Here is a 16303-nt window from a genome sequence, read left to right as displayed (position 1 = left end):
CGCCATCTTGCGAATGGAAACCAGACTCCATTTTTAAAATAAGAATCTGCACGACGCCATTTTAAGTTACAACTCACGAGCTAAGTACAGATGGCAATGTTTTTGGTACCCATAGAAGCCATGACAGGCCCATTCTGGGGACAACCTTGCATAGAGAAATACCAAAACAACTAGAGAAACAGCCTCCTGAGAAAAGTAAATAGAAAAGGCAATACACCAGGAACTGTGGGTGTTTTTGCATGTAAAGGGAGAGACCCCACATGTGGATAGGTGTAGCTGTGGCAATTGTAATATGGCCCAGACACTTGAATTTGACTGAATGAACAATGGTAAGAAATCTGCTCTTTTAAACTCACTGTCAGACAGGCTGGCACCAGCACGGTTGGGGGTCTCCACCCTGTTTGAGAGTGAATCTCATTACTAATAACACATTGCATTGCAGTTAAAAATGTTAGTAAGGAATGATATATATATATATATATGTATATATATTAAATCCATCATAAATAGAATCACATGCATAAACACCGCACATTAAGCATAGTTGCGCTGTTAACATGATGCACATTAGCGAATGCACAATATCCTGCATGCGAACGCTGTTTATTAGCTGCATGCGTGCACATCTGCCCCAAATCAAATAAACCTAACTAGCATCTTTTCCAAAACCCCTAATACTTACACAATGCACACCCACATTAAAAGTTCCATAGCTTTAAAGTATAAAATTCAAGTTTTATCCATTTATTACAAATGCTGTGAAATAAAGGCTATTTGGTATCTAAGGTTTAATACGTGATAAGTAAGCCATGCTTGGTGTTATGCCGATCTGCACTTTCTCAACTGCTTTCCGGTATCATCGGTGTGAAGATCGCAACATGCATTCTCAACTTATGGACCGTAGAGATATAAAGCACCAAAATGTATTTTGTGAAACTAACAGCTTAGATTTGCATGCAGGGGGAATAGAGGAGACAATAGGCTGTCGGAGGCCGACCTGTGTCCATTTGAATCAACCTGTTAAATATCCTGTAACAGATGCACCCGCACTGGGAACCAATGAAACCATGCCAAACTTTTCTATTGTATAGTCTATTTCTGTAAGGGTATATATATATGTGGGTTCTGACCCCAATCTGGAGTCTTCATGATGATGCTGTTGATGGAGGTTTCTTATGGATGCCGGTAACTGGTCCCAGTGCACGTGCGTATGTATAACTGTATCTTGGGTCTGTATAATTTCTTTGCGCTAAATTGTACTTAGATCACAGTGTGTAACTAACTGTACTTGAATAATACTTTGTGCTTTGGAAACACATGTTCAAGGTCTGAAGGCATTTATTTACGGTATGACTGCGTACGCAAATAGCGTCAAAACCTAGAAGGTTTATAGGCAGGATTCAGTAGAGGTTTATAGGCAGGATTCTGTAGAGGTTATAGGCAGGAGCGTGTAGAGGTGTAAATTAATATCCTTACTGGACACAGCCACTTCCAGCAGAGCAGTGCGGAGCATGGGAGTGAATTGTGCTGAGTCCCAATCGCGGTGCCTTATGTAGAGGCAAATTCTCACGAGAATCCGACATTGGGAGGATGAGATTCGACCTCGCAGTGGCATCCGAGTGAGATGGGAACAGCGGCTCGGGTGGACTTGGATCCCCACTGTTCGGAGCGGTTCGGATTCCATGGAATCCGAACCGGTCATCCCTAAAATTTATATATAGAGAGAGAGATCCAGTACGATTGGCACTTCCTTTAAGAAGCTGTTCAAGACCATGGTGCCTGCCAGACCAATAAACACATCCATACATATGCAGCGGCACTCGTCGGACACAGTTTCCTTAACAATTATCACAGAGACTGGTTAAACGTTTCGAGTTTATCTCAACTCGTCATTATATATATATATATATATATATGTATGGAATCCCAATGCCGCAAGATCGGAAATGAGCTAATCCTAACCATTTCTAACCCTCCTTTAGAGGTGCCTAATCCTAACCTCCCCCCTAGTGCCTAACCTCCCCCCTGTAAGTGCCCAAACCAAATCCCCCTCCCTGCAGCCTAAACCTAACCCTTCTGGGGGGTGCCTAACCCTAATCCCCACTTTCCCTAGCCTAACCCTAACCCCCCCGGGAGCCCCTAACCTAACCCTGTCCGTGCCCACTGTCCGGCTTACCTTTGTTCGGTATGGCGGGCGTCGGGCTCCCGGGGTAGGGATAATGATAGGCATCAAGATTTCGATGCCTATCATTAGTCCCCTGCCGGTAATTGACAGTCGGGAAGATGGCGGTCCGCAAACCTTATGGTTTCACATGTCCCATTAAGGCTTCTTAGACATGAAATTTCACAAAACCTATAGAATTTCTGCCACTCAAACTTAAAAAAGCAATGAAATTACAATCATTAAGGCTGACGCCTTAATGGATGTGTTCCTTGTGCAATACAGATATGGTATGCTATCACACCCTGTGGTTACCTGCAGATTCAGCACTCTCACAGAGTGAGATTGCTGTCACTCACAAAATGGTGGAGCTGCTAATTCACAGAATTGTGTGCTCATTGAAATACACACATGCAGTCTAGGCAACTGAGGTCTGAGCAGTTATGTGGCACACACATCCCACTCAGTGCCCACAATCTTCCTATTCATTCACCACAACAATCCCACTGGGCTCCAACATTCTTTTCACTCCATACATCCATCTCATTCAGAGTAAACATTCAGCTCCCTAATTTCTAAAACTATCATACTCTGTCTTTGCATGTACACTATATGCACCTACATTGTTCTCTATCTTCCCCAATCCCTGTAGCTGTGTGTTCTCTTAACTGTGATAGTTCTTTATTCCCTTATCTGCACCAATCTGTCTTTTCCCATCTGCACCGCCCTGTCTTCCTGCATCTGTGCCACTCTGTTTCCTTCCATTTGCACCATTGCCTTCCCCCCAGCCATGCCGCTCTGTCTTCCTCTCATCAGTGGCACTCTTTCTTCCTCCATCTGCACCACTCTGTCCCCCCCAACAGTGCAACTCTGTCTCCCTCCCACACCCACACCACTGTGTCTTCCTCCCCATCTGCACCAATCTGTCTTCCCCAATCCCTAATGTTGTGAGTTTTCCCATTTGTGCTAGTGTGTCCCTCATGCACCAATCTGTCTTTACCCATCTGCACTTCTCTGTCTTCCCATTTTCATGCCACTCTGTACCCCACATCCATGTTGCTCTGTCCCCCCAAACCATGCCACTCTGTTTCCCCCATCCGCTCCACTGTTTTCCACCCATTTGCATCACTTTGTTCCTCACCCCTATCCACACCACTGTTTTCCATAAATCTGCATCACTTTGCCCCCCCCACCCACGCTGCTCTGATTCCTCCCCTCATCCACGTCACTCTCTTCCCATCTGCGCAACTGTATCTTCTGTTTAGACCTCAGGTGCATAGACCGCATGTGTGTATTCCATTGAGCACTTCTGTGAATTAGCAGCTCCGCCATTTTGTGAGTGACAGCAATCTCAATCTTTGAGAGTGCTGAATCTGCAGTTAACCACAGGGTTTGATCTCATACCATATCTGCATTGGGCAAGGAACATGTCCATTAAGGCATCAGCCTTAATTATCATAATTTCATTGCTTTTCTAAGTTTGAGTGGCAGAAATTCAATAGGTTTTGTGAAATTTCAGACCATGTCTAAGAAGCCTTAATGGTACATGTGAAACCATAAGATTTTTTTTGTCTATGGAATTTCATTTATTTTTTAAAACTCATTTACTATCAGGGTTTGGAGGAGCAGACCAGGCCACCTGCAAGGGAGAAGGGTAAAAAAATGGTACATTAGCGCAGGTGGAGAAAGGCAGGGCACACAGGAGGTGTTTTGAGAGTGCACAGGGAGAGATGGCTGCAGGAGTGAGCTGCAGGAGTGTGAGGCAGTGGCAGTAGTGGGAGTGCAGAGAAGTGGGGCAGTGCACAGGGGCATCAGTGGGCAACAGAGGGTCTCACTGGCGCTGGGCATGCTTCTGAAAAAATAAAATCAATAAGACAGATGCATGGATGTATCAGTGAAATCCATCAATGCATCTATGATAAAAATTTAATATGTGTAAATAAAAAAAAGGACATCCGCCCCCAAAGCACAACCAGCCCCTTGCTTTTCACTGCCAGTCATGGTTGTGAAAATACAGAGGACAAAAAGCATAGGGGTTCCCTGCACTTTGCACAACCAGAACTGGGATTTTTAGAACCAGCCTGGTTGTCAAAATACATGGGACAAAAGACATAGGGGTCCCTATATTTAGCACAACCAGTACTGGGCTCAGCCAAGCCGGTCTTGGTTTTGGAAATACTGTACAGGGGACAAAAAGCATAAGGGGTCCCCTGTATTTTCCATAACCAGCACTGAGCTCTTTCTGGCAGGGGGGTAATGCCACAGCCATGGGAACCCTTCCCCCGGGTCCCCTGGCTAAAGCATTAACCTTGACCGCTAGTCAGCCCAAGCCAGGAATCCCTGTAGAGCAGAGGACTCCCCCACAAAAGTGATCTGCTATCCCTGGCACTCCTGGGCTGTGGGTGCCAGGTTAATTATGTAAAGTGGCTCCCTCCCTTTAAAGCACAAACAGCCCTGGGCTCTTTACTGTTAGTCCTGGTTGTGAAAATAAAGGGAAAATTACATAGGGGTCCCCTGTATTTAACACAACCAGCACTGGGCTAATCAGAACCAGTCCTGGTTGCCAAAATACAGGGGACAAATGAAATAGGGGTTCCCTGTATTCAGCGCAACCAGCACTGGGCTCTGAGCTGGTCCTGATTCTGGAAATACAGGGGAAAAAAATGTATAGGGTTCCCCTGTATTGTCCAGAACCAGCACCAGACTGGGCACTCCAGTGGGCTATCCCCAGCACCCCTGGGCGGTGGGTGCCAGGTTAATTGTGTAATATGGTGCATTTGAAAGAAGTGAAGCCACAGTGAGTACACCTGCTGAAGGCACCAACTGAGGCTGCACAACAAATCGAAGCTTCCTATCTCTGTAATTGTGCATTTGTGAGGTAATAGTTTAAAAACTAACTTTCAAATTTACCAGAATCCCAAAACCAAAAACACCTACCCTGGAACAATAGCTACCTAACAAAACAAACCCCAAGTCTAAATTTGCCCCCTACCCTACTTATGCCTTCCCAAAAATCCCCCATAGGAACAGCAGAAAATGGTCCTAACAGAGTGTCAGAAAAGGAACTTTAGATTACTCCCAAATTCTAATTTTTTTGCCTTGAAATTTGGCATGCAGCACCGAGCGACAGTTCTACCTGCTGTGCCAAAATCAGTTTGGTACCTCTAATAGCTTTTGATGTGTAGCCCCTTAAACACCATGCCCCCCCACTCAGGAATTCTCTATGGAGAATTCATTTTTTCCGATTCAGCCTTAACGACTGTGCCCTTATAATATATATACAGTGTATATATATATATATATATATATATATATATAAATAATGTACACACTTGTAAAAGACACATATTTGTATTAGCAGAAACAATACGGCTGAAATGGTATTCACAATGTCAGTGTATGTTTGTTAAGCAGATATTCACTGTGTAGTGTCGAAGCTGGATAATTGGCAAGATCAGTTTAAAATGAGACCGCAAGACGCCATTTTGCGAATGGCCGCCTAAGCGCCTTTTTAGAGAAACTCACACTTTAGTACGTGGCGATATTACTATTAGCATCATGCGATTGCATCTGTGACCATCGCCATAAGTTACGGCGATTCATCAAAAGCCCATTTCATGACTTTACATAGTTTGGGTGCTCTGGATAAAGTGTGTATATTATTATAATTCCCCTAAAGGATATATTTCAGAAATGGCTGTACAGTATGTCAAAATTGGATTGCATTAGCTAAAAAGAGCAAATGGCTACGTGACAACTAGCCTGTGAAGACAAGCTTCATGGACATAATGTCTGCTCTCACTCCAGGTGGCCCTGATCGAATACAGCAAGAGGGTCGTTTGTAGCACCTTACATTAGCAGGCTTCCTACAATAAAATACCTTCAAAGCCAAGAGTGTTATCTGAGGTTTGGGTCTTGTAGCTGTGCTAATTTGCATCTACACAGACCCTGGGAGAACAAAGACCAGTATTTTGGAGCCTGAAAAGGGTGGGGGCTGCTGGGGCATGAGCAAGTCTTGGAACTATAATGCTCAGCATTCCACACTGCTAGGTGTTCACTTCTCGAGATAGCTGAGAGCGAAGAAGTGCTCCCCATGTCGGTCTATGGTGGTCTCCCTCCACACAGATTCTCTAAGACTTCAGATCAGCGTTATCTCTGTGCTCTAATGAATTCACGTGCCTGTAGAGGCTCATGCTATAATTGCGTGATCACTGTGAATTTAAGTGCACCATTTCTCATACACACATTAATACGCACAATTGCGCTGTTAACTAGTCGCATATTAGCGAATGCATAAGACCTTGTATGAAAACGCTGAATATTTAGCTTCACGCACACTCATCTGCCCCAAGTTAACTAGCATCTTTACATCAAACCCCACATACTCACACATTACATATTCACATACAAGATTCCATAAGCTTTAAGGTATAAGATTCAAGTATGCACATTTATTATAATTGTTAGGAAATAAAGATTATTTCATAACTAAGGTTTTATACGTGATAAGTAAGCCATGTTTGGTATTGTACTAATGCATACTCTCTCAACAGTATTCTGGTAATATCGATGGAGAGATCGCAACATGCATTCTCAACTTATGGACCGCAGAGACTTCAAGCCAAAAAATGTACATTATATGAACAACTGTTAGGATTTACATGAGGCGGGAAACCAGAGACCACCAGTTGTTAGAGGCTGGATCATGTCTATTTGAACCATCCTGTTAAATGCCTTGTAACATATGCCCTCTCCTTTAGGACCAATGGTATTAGCAACAAACTTCTCTATTGTGTTGTTTATTTCTGGGGGGTTTAAATATGTGTGCTCTGACCCTGGGTTCCTAGTCTTCATGCTGAATGCTGATTGACGTGGGGTTTATTGCTGATGCCTAACATCTGGACCAGAGAGCGCTGTGTATGTATAATTGTACTTGGGTCTGTATAATCTCTTTGTGCTGAGATTATATGAGGATCATAGCGTATAACTGCTGTAGTTTTACTTGAATAATACTTTGTGCTTTGGAACCACAGGTTCTAGGTCTGGAGTCTTTATTTACTGACAGCTTCCCTGCTGCCTAGCAACAGCCAGGACTAGAAACTGCAAAGTCTGTCAGAAATCCTGGTAGCGTATAGTAACAGTACCATCCCCCCCTTGAAGAGAGACCAAGGGTCCCCTAGCACTTGGCTTACTAAGTAACTGCTGAAAAAAATGCTCTTTTGAGTTTGGGGGCAAGAACAAACCTCTATGAAACCCACTCCTCCAGACTGTGGGCCTGATTCAGAGCCGCTCGCTCTGACAAAGCACTCGCTCTGAATCAGGGCCGGGCTTTTTTTTTGGAGCGGCCTCTTGGCCGCTCGCATAGCTGTGGGTTACCACCCACAGCTATAGCAAGTGGCCATGATGATGGTCGCGATGGTCAAGACCATTGCGACCATCAGGCTTGCGACGAGACCCTTGTGGTAGGGTCTTGTTCATCACAAGACCCAGATGTCTGTGGGGCGGCCCCCAAACGGCAAGCGTTCCCTCGGGAACACCTCAGTTTGGGCAGCCACCCACCGGACCTGCCCACCAAAGGGGGCGAGCTGTCACTCAACATCAACAGCTCGCCCCCTTTGGTGCGAGACCCGGAGCGACGGATTGTCCGTCGCTAGCCGGGTCTCGCGCATGCGCATGACGGAGCCGGCTGCATAATGCGCATGCGCTGTGGGCCACCATCGACCCGGTTGCGAGCGCTCAGCGCTTGCGACCAGGTCTGAATCAGGCCCTGTATTCCTTCGAGTGTACCAGGAACTGAAACCGACCTCTCACCCACCAGGTCTAGAACCTTATCCACTTCATATTCTTGCTGACCCCGTATCAAGACGAGCTGGTTTTCTAAGTGCCCGGACCCGGAACCAGTCGTAGAGCATGACTGGCTTGAGCAGAAGACAGTGGAAAGTACTGTTAATCTTAAGGGAAGTTGGTAATTTCAAGCAGAATGCCACTGCATTAATCTGTTTCATAATTCTGAAAGCACCAATGTACCTGGGACCTAGTTTCTGCGATGGCTGACCGAGTTTGATGTTTAGTGTGTACAACCAAACCAATTGGCCCACCTTGAAGTCACACGGTCTTCATCACTGGTCAGCAGAAACACAGGCATGATTAGATTCCCTTAGGAGAGCCTGATGAACTCCCTTCCAGATGGCACATAGTCTAACGAACGGAGGCAAGGATTTGGAAGCTTGTTGTAGTGGTTCAAAGGAATCAGCCCTCGGATGGATTTCAGTAACACAGAAGAATGGAGAGAGTGATGTAGCATAGTGGCAAGCATTGTATGCAAACAAAATACTCAGTGCAGTTGTTGTGATACTTGGAGACATAACATAGGAGGTATTGCTCCAGTGATTGATTTACCTGCTTGGTCTGCCCATTGGATTGTGGGTGATACCCAGAAGATAGACTCACAGTGACCTTGAGAGCTGCACAAAAAGATCTCCAAAATGCCGCCACAAATTGAAATCTTTAACTGAGGGTAATCCTGTCAGTGGAATGAAGTGGGCCATCTTACTGAAATGACCCACAACTACCCGAGGCACTATTGACATGGAACTGTGAGAGAACTGTTTCCCCAAGATTTTGTGGAATAAGAGTCTCAGGCGGTGCTTGGTCTTGAAAAGCATGGATCTGGGCTGCGAGGTCTTGGGCCAAACCAGAATGGATAATAGTGAATGGAATAATAGATTCCACTGGTGTCACTGCAGTTTGGACTGACTGAAAGCTGTGTGACAGAGCATCTGCCTTGACATTCTTTGATCCTGGTCTGTAGGAATTAATAAAATTGAATATGGCAAAAAATAGCACCCACCGCATCTGCCTAGGAATTTTGTGGTTTGTGTAGACAGTGATGGGGTGTCGGACACCCTTCAACCAATGTCACCAGTCTTCAAAGGCCCATTTAATGGCTAAAATCCCTCAATTGCCAACATCATAATTAGCCTCTGCTGGGGAGAAATTTCTGTATAAAAAGGCACATGGATGAAGTCTAGAGTCTCGTGGTTCCTTTTGAGATAGGACAGCGCCCACTCCAATCTCAGAAGCATCAACCTCCACCACAAATGGCTATGCTGGGTCTGGGTGCCGAAGGACTGATGCTGATGTGAAGGCTGCCTTGATGTTGTGGAAGGGCTCATTAGCTGCTGGAGACCAATGGACAGCGTCTACGCCTTTCTTTGTTAACTGCACAATGGGATCTACAATGGCTGCTATTGACTGGATAAATCTGCGGTAATAGTTGGCAAAACCAAGGAAGCACTGAATGGCCCTCAGATTGGTGGGTTGAGTCCACTCCAGTACCACCTTCAGTTTACTGCGGTCCATGGCAAACCCACTGGGATTGATGACAGGAATGATACTTCGGTCTTTTCAAATTCACACTTCTCAAGTTTGACATAGAGGTGGTTGTCCCATAACTTTTGCAGTACCTTGCGGACATGGGCATGGTGTGTGTATAAAGAAGGTGAATAGATCATGATGTCATCTAGGTAGACAACCACAAAATGACCCAGGAACTCTCGGAGGACGTCATTAATATGTCTTGGAAGACAGCAGGAGCATTAGCCAGATCGAATGGCATTACAAGGTACTCGTAGTGTCCAGAGTGCATGTTAAATGCTTTCTTCCATTCATCTCCATCTTTGATCCAGATGAGATTATAAGCACCACGCAGATCAATCTTGGAGAAGATGGTGGCATCCCGGAGCTGATCAAACAGGACAGAAATAAGTCATAAAGGATAAGAATTCTTAATGGTGACCCTGCTGAGCTCTCCATAATGATTCCAGGGTCGCAAAGTTCCATCTTTTTTGCCTACAAAGAAGAATCCTGCACCCACTGGGGTATTGGAAAGATAGATGAATCCCTTAGCAAGGTTCTATTTGAAATAGTCCTCCATGGCCTCAGACTCTGGAATGGAGAGGTCGTATAACTTCCCTTTGGGATGCTTGGCTCCGGTAACTAGCTCGATGGCGCAGTCATATGAACCATGCAGAGGTAGAGTATCCACTTTCTGCTTGGAGGAGACATCTAAATTGTCTTGGTAAGGACAGTTAGTCTGGATAGCAAACAGGTGATTTAGCAGACAGCAACAGTCCACACAGCAAGACTTGCATTTGTAGCAGCAGCACAGAATCCAACAGTGTGTTTGTATAATATATATATATATATATATATATACACATACACACACACACGCGTGCACTTGTGCAAGGAAGATTGCTTTTGATAGAACATTAATTAAAGTTCCACAAGAACGTAGTAAACTGGGAACAGATACAGCTGGGCATATGCAGAGCAGAAGACCATAACAATGACATACAGTGCATGGTGTCACAACACCGCATCCCAACCTGACGCAGATGGGCGGTTGTGATGTGGGTTTTACTAAACCTGCCACCACGAAGAGTATTAGAATAGTGCTCTTGCATTCGCTAGACACTTAGGCCCTGATTCAGAGCTGGACGCTCTGACAGAGCGCTCGCTCTGAATCAGGGCCGGTCTTTTTTTTTGTTTTTAGAACGGCCTCCTGGCCACTCGCATAGCTGTGGGTGACCACCCACAGCTATAGCGAGCGGCCAAGAAGATGGTCACTATGGTCAAGACCATCGGGCTTGCGACGAGACCCTTGTGGTAGGGTCTCGTTGCCACAAGCCCCAGAGAGATTTTGGCTCTAACAGAGCCGAAATCTCTCCCACTGACATCACTCGTGATGTCAGTGGGGCCGGCCCCAAACGGAGGCGTTCACATGGGAACGCCTCCGTTTGGGCAGCCACCCCCTGGCCCGCCCACCAAAGGAGGCGTGCTGTCACTCAACATTGACAGCACGCCCCCTTTGGTACGAGACCCGGAGCGATGGATTGCCTGTCGCTATCCGGGTCTCGCGCATGTGCACAATGGAGCCGGCTCCATCATGCGCATGTGCTCTGGGCCACCATCGACCTGGTTGCGAGCGCTCAGCCAAGCCATGAATGCCAACAGACTGGGCATAGGCAAGGTCCAAGAAATGTTCTGCAGCTTCATTGTCCTTGACCTACTTACCTCACCTAATATGCGCATTGAAATGAGGATGGAATTTGCCGCTGACATAGCTGACAGGCCTAAGTGGATCTCACTTAGGCTCTGTTGTTTCCTGACTTCTGAGGACAGGAACGTGCTTGGTGCCCCTTGCCAGTGCAGTAGAGACACAGACCCAGGGTCCATCTACATGTCTTGTCCTAAGCTGGCAAGCGGAAAGCCCCTATCTGCATGGGCTCCAGACCTTCCACAAGTGACCTGTTGACAAAAGTATGGGAAAGTGGGGATGGACCCTCCTTCTCCATCCTTCATTCTCTGATGCGTCGATCTATCCATATGGCCAACTGTATGAAAGCATCCAAGGAGCTCGGTGACGGATACTGTGTAAGAGGGGCAAGGGGTGGACTGCTGTGTGCGCCTGCTGCCGTGCAGGTGTGGCGGGGCACTTACCTCTCACACCCCGTGGCTCTCACCTTCAGGCCGCCTTGGTTTCTCCCACCGACGGTCCTGGGTCTTTCCGGTTCGACACAGCCGGGGACGGTCTAACCTGTAAGATAGGTCGGACATGCCGAACCTATGGGCCGGACCTTGGTGCCACAGGACGGACTGACGGACAGGGGTGCGGGGACTAGAGGATGGTCATCATTGGCACTTGTGGCCTCAGACTGGTTTGCACCCGCATGCCAGGCACATGGGTGCAACCCGAACGGAAACGCCCGAAAAGGGGAAAGGGAAGAGGGGACGACACACAAACAATGATACGACACACAAACACAGAATGCGCTCACCGGGTATGCCCCTTGTCTCTTTGCTGGGCGTGTAGTCCTGGTCTCTGCTCCTATAAGAGAGCACGGCTGCCTGGCGCCGCGCTAGAACAATACCTGCAGCCTAACACCGCACGGTGATGGTGCAGTGGATATGCGGTAACCTAGCACAGGTACAGTGGTCTCGGCCTAGCGCCGCACGGTGGTGGTACAGTGGGTACACAACAACCTAACACAGGGGTACAATGGCCTCGGCCTAGCGCCGCAAGGTGGTGGTACAGTGGGTACACAATAACCTAACACAGTGGGACAGTGGTCTCGGCCTAGCGCCGCATGGTGGTGGTACAGTGGGTACAAATGGTACAGTGGTCTCGGCCTAGCGCCGCACGGTGGTGGTACAGTGGGTACACAACAACCTAACACAGAGGTAAAATGGCCTCGGCCTAGCGCCGCACAGTGGGGGTACAGTGGGTACACAATAACCTAACACAGTGGGACAGTGGTCTCGGCCTAGCACCGCACGGTGGTGGTACAGTGGGTACAAATGGTACAGTGGTCTCGGCCTAGCGCCGCACGGTGGTGGTACAGTGGTCTAATACCAAGATACAAGGGCCTCACTGAGGGCTTACCTGAACTGCCAACTCGCGTTCGGGACTCCCTCCAGCGACGATCCGCCTGCTCCGACGACTCCTCCGCTCTCTCCCCTCCTGGCCGCATGCGGGGATTTTAAATACCCCGCCGCGCGGGCTCCTGGGCTGGATGACGCGGCAGGCCCTCATTGGCCCGCCGCGCCGCCGGGTGATGACGCGCCCCAACACGTGGGCGCGCCCGGCAATGTGGGGTCCGGTCCTTACCGGCGTCTTCGTGGGAGGGGGGGCGCATGGCCCCGGACCTCCCACACTCTCCCCTTCTTTTCCTTTTGTGGTCCCCACAAAGACCGGGTGGCACGACCACTCAAAGTCGGGGTCTGGGAACCGTGGTGGTGGCACTCCCAAGGTCGACCTCACGGATCTCCGGACTGGAGCCTCGAGGGACAGGGTGGCTGGTTCGGCCAGTGGTGGGCTGTCTTGGGGTCCGGGCGGTGGTGTTCCTGACGCCCGTGTTGATGGGTAGAGGTAGTTCGGTCCCAGCCGATTCCTCGGGGACGACGAGGGGGCTGTGCGCCCGGGAGGGCGGTGCCCACCAAGTGAATGGGGTGAACCCCGGGGTCCCCGGTCCTGCCAGGGCATTTGGGGGCTCCCTGCTCTGTCCACCAGGCTTCATGCTGCAGCACGGCTCCTGTGCCTCCGATGGGTCTCCCGACTCCCAGGGTCGCAACTTGTCTCGGTGCAGGGTGCGAGTGTGACCGCTGTCATCCTCGGCACGCACCTCGTATACTGGGTTGTTGGGCGAAACTTGTCGCTGTACGATGTAGGGCAACACCTCCCATCGCGGGCTTAGCTTGTTCTTTGGGCGCCTCTCACGTACAAATACTCTTTGTCCAACTGGGATGGGCTCCCCCACGGCCCCCCCGGGCTGGGGGTGCCTGGTGGTCCTGATGTTGCGCTCCGCCACCTCCGCTGCAGTCCTCAGCTGTCGCCTTTGCTCCTCGACCCACCCACCATGGGTCCACTCATCTTCCCCCTGGGGTAGAGAGAGGTCGAGGTCCTGCAGTTCCCTCCCTGCTCTACCAAACAGTAGGAAGTAGGGCGACGAGCCCGTGGTCCGGTGCACGCGGTTGTTGTACACCCACACCAGTTCTTGGACGAATGCTGGCCAATGGCGTTTCTTTTCGGCTTTCAAGGTTCTCAGCATTTGTAACAGGGTCCGATTGAATCGTTCGCAGGCCCCATTCCCCTGGGGATGGTAGGGCGTGGTCCGGGATTTTTGCATGCCGTAGGTCTGACAAAGTCGTTCCATCATGCGGCCCTGGAAACATGCTCCTTGGTCTGAGTGGATGCGCTCGGGGCAGCCATACCTTCGGATGAAGTGTTCCACGATGGCCTTGGCGGCTGTTTCCGCTGTCTGGTCACGGGGAGGCACCACCGCAGTGAACTTAGTGAAGTGGTCCGTCATCACTAGGGTGTACTGGTGCCCGCTCGTCGACTCCCCTATTAGCACATAGTCCACCATCAACAGCTCCAAGGCTCGCCTGGTCTGGATGGTCTGCACCGGGGCTCTCTGTTCGGTGGGCTTGGTGACGCCGCACGTCGGGCATGCCCGACACACGGCCTTTACCAACTCTTGTAGTCCTGGAAAGAAGTACTGACGGCGTATCCACTGGAGCGTCTTGGCCACCCCGAGGTGGGCCCCTTCCTCATGGGCCTCCACTACCAAGCCTCGGGCCAAGCCTTCCGGGAGCACGACCTGCCTGACTTCGCGGAGTTCTTGTTCCAGGTAGGTGCATCGGCACAACACCCCATTGTGGACAGTCAGCCGATCCCATTGGTGAAGCATCCTCTGGCCCACCCCGCCGAGTCGGCCCCTCTCGCGGGTGGAGGGCCAATGTCCCTGTTCCTTCCAGCTGTGGATAGCCCTCAGGTCTGGGTCTTGTTTCTGCTGCCGCAACTGGTGGCTTCCAGGGGTCTGGGTGGTGGTCTAACCTTGGCAAGATCAGGGATTTCTAAGCCTTCCTGGTCCTCGTCGGAGGGGCCCTTGGGTGCCTCCACGGGAAAACGGGACAGGGCGTCGGCGTTGGTGTTGTATTTCCCCGGACGATATTTGATCTTGGGGGAAAATTTCGCCAGCCGGGCAACCCAACGCTGCTCCAGGGCCCCTGGCAGTGTCCAGGTGCGCCAGAGGGTTGTTGTCTGTGATGATCTCGAACTCCGTTGCAGTTAAGTACTCGGCAAACTTCTCCGTCACGGCCCACACCATTGCTAACAGCTCGAGTTTGAAGGAGCTGTAGTTTTTGGGGTTCCTCTCAGAGTCCCGCAGACTCCGGCTCCCATAGGCAATCACCCGTTCCTGCCCCCCTGGATCTGGGAAAGGACTGCCCCCAGCCCTTTGTGACTGCCGTCGGTGTAGACCAGGAAGGGCTTGTCGAAGTCAGCGAGGCGAGTACCGGGGCTTGGTTGAGGGCGTCTTTCAGCTGGTTGAAGGAGTCGTCTTGGGCTTGGCCCCACGCCACAGTCCTCTTTCGTGCATCCGTTGCCACACCTCTCAGCAGCTCATGCAGAGGTCCGGCTATCTTAGCAAAACCCCGAATGAACCAGCGGCATTAGCCGACTAGTCCAAGAAAGGCTCGTACCTCCGTCACGGTGGTGGGTGTTTTCCATCCCTGAATTGCGGCGATTTTGTTGGGTGTAGGTTTCACCCCATCTTGGGATACTACGTGTCCCAAGTACTCAAGGCTGGGTTGGAGGAGGTGGCACTTCCTTGGCTTCAGTTTGAGCCCGTATTGCTCCAAACGCTGTAGTACTTGATCCAGCCTGCGGAAATGCTCATCCAGCTTTGGGGCGAACACGATGATATCATCCAGATAGATCAAAATCGAGTCGAAGTTTAGATCCCCTAGGCAACGTTCCATGAGTCGTTGGAAGGTAGCTGGCACATTGGAGAGCCCAAAGGGCATCCGGCAGAAATCGAATAGGCCCATGGGGGTGATGAAGGCCGTCTTGGCTTGGTCCCATTCGGCCACCGGCACTTGCCAATAGCCGCTGGCCAGGTCCAAGGTGGAGAAGAATCGTGACTTCCCCAGGGCTGCCAATGATTCTTCGATGCGGGGGAGAGGGTATGCATCTCGCACAGTACAGTTGTTCAGCTTCCGATAGTCCACACAGAAGCGTAGGGCCCCATCTTTCTTCTTAACTAGGACAATCGGCGCCACCCACGGGCTTTTGCTCTCTTTGATGACGTGGTTATCCAGCATCTGGCGGATCATGGCCTTCACTTCCTGGTACAATTTTGGCTGAATGGGTCGGTATCGCTCCCGGATGGGGGGCTGGTCCCCGGTGTTGATCTCGTGTTCTAATGCCCGGGTGTAACCGAAGTCTTCCTCGCTGTGGGAGAATGCCTGTTGTCTCCTCCACAGAAGCCGTTCCAGCTTCTTGACCTCGGCAGGGCCGAGTTCACCTAGGGGCACGTCCATTTGCTTGAGTATTATTTGCCCATTCCAGTCTTCTGTGGGCTCTACCCGCTCCTCCACCCTCACGGCCAGCGTCCATGGTTTCCGCATGTCGGGCTCTAGGAGGACGTTTTGTCCTGACTCGACACCGCCCTCGGGCACAGCCTCTACCTGTGCCAAGATGGTCCTGGGGGGAACCTGGGCTGGGGCGTCCCCCAGGTTACAGATCCGGATGGGCACCACCCCATGCTTGACTACTGCCAAGGCCCGAGCCACGAT

Source organism: Taudactylus pleione, unplaced genomic scaffold (genome assembly GCF_031769625.1).
Source record: "Taudactylus pleione unplaced genomic scaffold, aTauple2 ptg000080l, whole genome shotgun sequence".
NCBI classification, from domain to species: Eukaryota; Metazoa; Chordata; class Amphibia; order Anura; family Myobatrachidae; genus Taudactylus; species Taudactylus pleione.
Note: the sequence above shows the minus strand (reverse complement) of the source record.